Below are 6,000 nucleotides of genomic sequence, written 5' to 3'. Positions count from 1 at the left end.
AAATTTAACGCTGGGCAGCAGATGTGATCAAAGGCCAAGTTGAACAACTGAAAATCAACTCTGTATATGAGCGTCCGACAGATTTCTCTGTCAAAAAGCATTTTGAGAACCTCTGTATTTAAATGTTCTTTTCAACTGTTGTAATGACAGTACTTTAATTCATCACCAGGGTCGCCAAGAAACAGCAGAGTTTAGGAGGACTTGCTTGTCATTAGCCTCGACCCTTTCCCAAGTAGTAATTCCTCACAAAGTCTAAAAAAACAAGCTTGAAAGTTTAAAAATTGGGATGGTGCAAATTAAGTTAAGAATTTAAACTGAGTAGCAAGAAAATATTTTTCAGATACTTTAGTCATTGCAAGAAATGAACACTTTAAATGTTTACTGACAAAAAGGTAAAACAATTTTAAAAAGTGACCTAAAACATCCACTGACAAAATATCAAATGACAAATGGAAAATGAAAAAATTTATGACACTAAATCGACACAGCATTAGGTTAGCAAAAGTAAAGCATACATACCTTGCACACTGTATCTGCATTTTTCCAATCACAAACTCGCAGAGTGTGGTAAAAGTTAATGAGACCTGGAACAATAAGCAAAGTATTTTTTTTAAATATTACATTTTTTAACATATTACCTAACCTAAATTAAGCCTGCAAATGTATTTGCGTACAACTTAGAAGCTCAGGATTGATGGAGAATAAACTTAAAAATATAATTCCCAAGTCAGTTAAAAAAAATGTTTACTTGTTGGCTAAAGGTCGACTTTTTCAAACTACCACTTTTAAAAAATGGTTGTGGTAAACTATCGAAGAAACATGACTTACCTTTTTCTTGAAACTTTAACTGCTTCAATATTATATGCTCTGCTAACCTAACTTAACCCTTAACCTTGCCCCAGGACAACACTCAAAATTCTCTTTCAATAATTTATTTTCAATAATCAGACTTGCTACCTGAGGCTGAGTTAACTTTAGTAGTAACTCTATAAAATGTTATATGAGAAAGCCAAACAAAAGGTTCGCTTCAAAATGTAATGAGTATGTAATTTTTTAAAAATTTTATCGCATATCTTTAATCGAATTAAAGGGATCATTCCAAAGAAGCTATAGATTGTCCAGTGAAAAGCATACCTAATTAAGCATTACTTTATTGGGGTTGTGTCAGTATAACTGTAAATGAAACAAAGCTATGAACAAACTAAAGAAATAGGTAAAAGTCTTAGAAAGATGCTATTTCTGTTTCACTCACCAATAAAATCAAGAAGAATTTCCCACTTCTTATTCATTGAGTGTGATGCTCTAAAGAGTATTGCAACTTGCATTCTGGATAATCCAGGAACTCAGAACAAACTCTGTAACTGCACTCATGAAAGTCTTTTGTAACTACTCCTTCATAAAGTTGATGCTTCTAAAAATGGAAATTTATTTTTGAAAGGATTTTTTCATCAGAAACTATTCTTAAGTATTTGAAGACTTGAAAAAGTAAAGTGGGCACAACAATAGGGGTTAAACTGCTTCAAATTTTAAAACACAAACACCAAAATAAGGTGAAAAGATTGAAAATAAAATAGCACAGTACTTTCTGTTACCTTAAAGCATTCTTGATAAATCGTTAAAAAAACTGTGTGAACTCCTCTAAACTTGTCACTTGTCTTGGTTTTGGCATCAGCTACTGTATGAGAAGATAAAACAGGATTTAATTTGTTTAGTTTCCCTTTTTTTTTTTTCTTTTTTTTTTTTTTCGAAACAAGCTAAAAGCACCTTTTCTGCTCTTGACGCTACGCCAACACCAAAAATTTCAGTAGGACTGCGCGTAGCCACTGCACCGTTGTTAAACTCAATGATATGCACTTTACCGCAAAATTAACGCACCACTTATAAATTCCGACTTATTTTGAAAAATATTACGTATTTCCCGGATTTATCAAATACAAAGTCGATAATAATGTTTATTGTGACGTCATTTGTAGGCTTTATTCCGTTTTAGTTTCCAAATTGTAGCAGCTTTTCATAAGCAGCACGTTTTGCTGTAACCAAACCTCACTTTTAAAAGAAAAGTATGTATAAAGTTAGTATGAACAGATGTGTTGCTCAATGATAACTGTCATTTGAGCAACACGTCTGTTCTGACTTCTCAACGATACATAAGCAGACATTTTAAAACCTTTTTTGGTACCTCTTGCATCGTTCATGGGAGATGGATTCTTTCTTATGTAGGATAATGCTAGACCACATACGGCGCATGTTGTTACTGAATACTTACAAAATGCTACTATTCAAGTTTTGGAGTGGCCGGCTTGCAGTCCAGATATGAACCCAATAGAGCATCTTTGGGGCATAATGGCACGCTGTGTTAGAAGTCAACATCCACCACCTTAGACGAGTTGCGACAAAGTCTTATCCGCGTATGTGAAGATATCCTTCAAGAAACGATTACACCTCTAATTGAAAGAAATCCACGGTGCTGTCTGGCTGCAACAACATCAAGATGTGGCAACGCTAGATATTGATAAGTCAAAAATGTTACATTTTAAGCTGTATTAGTGTGCATAACAACAATAATCATCTTAGTTTATTTTGTTACTTACCTTAATTTTATTACTTACCATATTTCTAGTTTTAGTTTGTTTTTCTTTCTTTTCTTTTCTTTTCTCACCATCCTCAAAGTCGCTTTTATTATTACCATCGAAATAACTGTGTTCATGTGTTCTATTCTTAACACGTTTGTCAAAATATATGACCACAATTAAAATAAATCGAAATGTATGTGGTGCGTTAATTTTGCGGTTAGGTGTATATTAACTAGATATTTAACTCGCGCTTTCGCAGTGAAGCATATTTTTTTGCCAAGCAAGTTTTTTTTTGCCAGCCAGAATCATAAAAACATCGATTAAAACAAACGAATTATTGTCAGTTTAAATAAAGCGGCTACCGGCTTTAAAAACTTAAAAAACTTGCTTCACTTTTTCTTACTGAATTTATTTGAAGTTTTACATCTAGTTAGTATAAATATCATTGGTTTAGCTAAGAGCATAGTAACGGTTTCTGCTTACTCGCGCAGCCTAGTAAGATGGGTGCACCGCGGACGCTCAGTTGCGAGTTCTTTCTTTTTTTTTTTTTTATCATTCCCCTTCCCGAAACCCCGAAATGAACGAAACGCGATTGGCAAGTATTTGATGCATACCTTAATACACAGTGACTAAATTGTAGTATGTGTTTTTTCCGTGCCGAAACTCTGGTCGGAAGACAGTGCATCTTTTTAGATATTTTAGAGCTTGTGGGTTATCACTAGTACCCAAGCCTTTTTATGAGTCATTAAAAAAAAGTTTACAAACAAAACTGTATTCTTCTTCTTTTTTTTTCCGATTGTGATCAGATTATGATTTGTACTGACGATATTACATTGTGTCTACTTCCTCGGTCTTATTTTCTTACAAACATTTAGAACATTTGTAGTTTCGTAACTATCCCATTGACCCTTTCATGCACCAATTATTTTTCCATAACTAACATAATCCATAAAAAATCATCTACAAAATGACAGCGGTACTATTAACTGTTTTAATTAGACTTTTTCTACACCTTGATACATTTTGATAGCTTTACAGAACGTCAGTTTTCTTTACCCGTTGATGTAACAACTTTGCTGACAACGTTTGAATACTTTGAACACTTTGCCAACGCATTAAATATTCTTGCAGTCGTACTATCTTGCGTGTTTGTGATCCCCACCACTATTGAGTTTGCGTGGCAGCATAGGTATAGCGACAATCGACTAATGGATTTTTAGAAGCCAGCGTTGCTCATATACTTTCAAAAGTAGAACTGCTCTCACTAAGATTAGTCGCGCTGGTGCTATTTCATGCGCTCCAGTGAAAAAGAGCGCCAAGCTACCGGTTGCTAAAAAACCCGCGGTAAAGAAAGCTGAAACAGCACCTAAGAAGAAAGTCGCTGCAAAGAGTGCCACCGCAAAAGTGGACAAGAAATAACCTGTACTGCTCAATCCTTCATCAAACGGCTATTTTCATAGGCACACATTTCTTTAAAACGTTGCGCGGCATTTAGGACTTTGCCAGGTAGTAACAACTACACTAATTGAGTTTGAAAGTCACAGTAACCTCACCGGTAACTGTTCCGTGCTTTTTAGGTCGATGTATATTCTAGAAAAGGGGAGTTTGAGAGCAATTTTGAAGAAGAAAAAAAAAAGGTTTTAAGTTGTTCATAGCCTAGGACGGATGCAGCAGTTTAAGTGTTTTATTTTAGCAGCTAGTTTAGTTATTCTGCACTTGGCATTGTTTGCAAAATTAAATATAGCGATTGCAACAGACATTTTCATTTGAACCTATTTCGTTAATGCGTCTAATGTTTTTAAAAGATGTGTGGCTATAAAAATAGCCGTTTGAGCGGATTTTGATTTACTTACTGCTGGTGTACTTGGTAACAGCCTTGGTGCCTTCGCTCACAGCGTGTTTAGCAAGTTCACCGGGAAGTAAAAGGCGCACGGCGGTTTGAATTTCACGCGAAGAGATCGTAGATTTCTTATTTTGAAGGGCGAGCCGCGAAGCTTCAGAAGCAATTCTTTCGAAAATGTCGTTCACGAAAGAATTCATGATGCTCATTGCTTTAGAAGAAACACCGACATCAGGGTGAACTTGCTTCAGGACGTTGTAAATGTAAATGGCATAAGACTCTCGTCTCTTTCTCTTGCGCTTCTTGTCACCAGTTCCAGCGATTTTACCACCTTTCTTACCGGCGCGCTTCTCGCCTTTTTTCGCCACCTTTGGCGCTTGTTTTCCTCCGGTTTTTGGTGCGTCTGACATTTCGACGGGCCTAACAGTAAAAATTCTTTTCGTTTGTTTTCATTGCATTGCAACTGGATTTAATTTAAGATAAAGTTGTAGCCTCCAACTTGAAAACTCTTGCGTCATATGCACTTCTATTGGTTCTTAAAAGATTAAGTTGTTTGAGCATCGTTTATTTCTTTTTTACTATTGGTTAAAAAAAGGTTGACTTTGAGACCACTCTATTTTGATAAGAATAGCAAACTTTTTGCTGTTTAAAATAAAAAAAAGGCGCACGAGATCTCTGGTCCGTCTGTCTGTCTGTCTCTGCTTGTGTTAGAAAATAAAATGTCAGGACGTGGAAAAGGAGGAAAAGCTAAGGCCAAGGCAAAAACTCGATCTTTCAGAGCGGGTCTTCAGTTTCCTGTTGGTCGCGTTCACCGATTTTTGCGCAAAGGACATTACGCCAATCGCATCGGTTCAGGCGCACCGGTCTACTTAGCTGCAGTTTTGGAATACCTCTCCGCCGAAATCTTAGAGTTAGCTGGTAATGCTGCACGCGATAACAAAAAAGCCAGGATCATTCCTCGTCACTTACAGCTAGCTGTTCGCAACGACGAAGAGTTAAACAAGTTGTTGTCAGGTGTTACAATTGCGAGCGGCGGTGTGTTGCCAAACATTCAAGCTGTGTTGCTTCCCAAAAAGAACGAGAAGGTTCCAAAGCCAGCAGCCCAGTAAACGGCGGTATAAACAACACAAAAGGCTATTTTCATAGCCACACATCTGTTAAAAATTATTGTTAAGGCGTTAGAAACTTTAAATTTTGAATTAAACCCGTAAACTGTTGCCTACGACCATACCACGGTGAATACACCCGTTCTCGTCCGATCACGGAAGTTAAGCATCGTCGGGCCAGGGTAGTACTTGGATGGGTGACCGCCTGGGAACTCCTGGTGCCGTAGGCTTTTGCAACCGTTTACGAAAAAAAAAAAAAAAAAAGTCGCCAAAGGGGACTCCCTTTTCTTTACAAAATCTGCTTTTTCAGTTGACTCTAAGATACACAGAACTCATCCCCTGCAAAAGAATATGCATAAACGCGTGCCTGCCTGGGTGGTGTCGATCGAAAGGGGAGCGACTGGTCGAAAGGTGTGTGAGGGCGCTTCTTCCGTCTCCGCATCTCTGAGGGAAAGAAAATGGCGCTCTTTTTCCTCGCACA

General features: G+C 37.1%; 1 non-coding gene and 1 pseudogene across 1 annotated transcript; one reads left to right on the top strand and one right to left on the bottom strand.

Moving 5' to 3' along the window:
• Positions 1–4,418: 4,418 nt before the first annotated feature.
• LOC149879883 (late histone H2B.L4 pseudogene) lies at positions 4,419–4,823 on the bottom strand (annotated as a pseudogene).
• An 807-nt stretch (positions 4,824–5,630) lies between these two features.
• LOC149879882 (5S ribosomal RNA) lies at positions 5,631–5,749 on the top strand. Its single transcript, XR_016446617.1, has one exon. It is a non-coding gene; the product is annotated as a 5S ribosomal RNA (ribosomal RNA).
• The last annotated feature ends 251 nt before the right edge of the window (positions 5,750–6,000 follow it).

The sequence above is a fragment of the Hydra viridissima genome, unplaced genomic scaffold (assembly GCF_058129835.1).
Source record: "Hydra viridissima isolate aposymbiotic clone 2 unplaced genomic scaffold, HvirCarnegie_v1 scaffold_13, whole genome shotgun sequence".
Lineage (NCBI taxonomy): Eukaryota > Metazoa > Cnidaria > Hydrozoa > Anthoathecata > Hydridae > Hydra > Hydra viridissima.
Note: the sequence above shows the minus strand (reverse complement) of the source record. Positions and strands in the feature narration are given on the sequence as shown.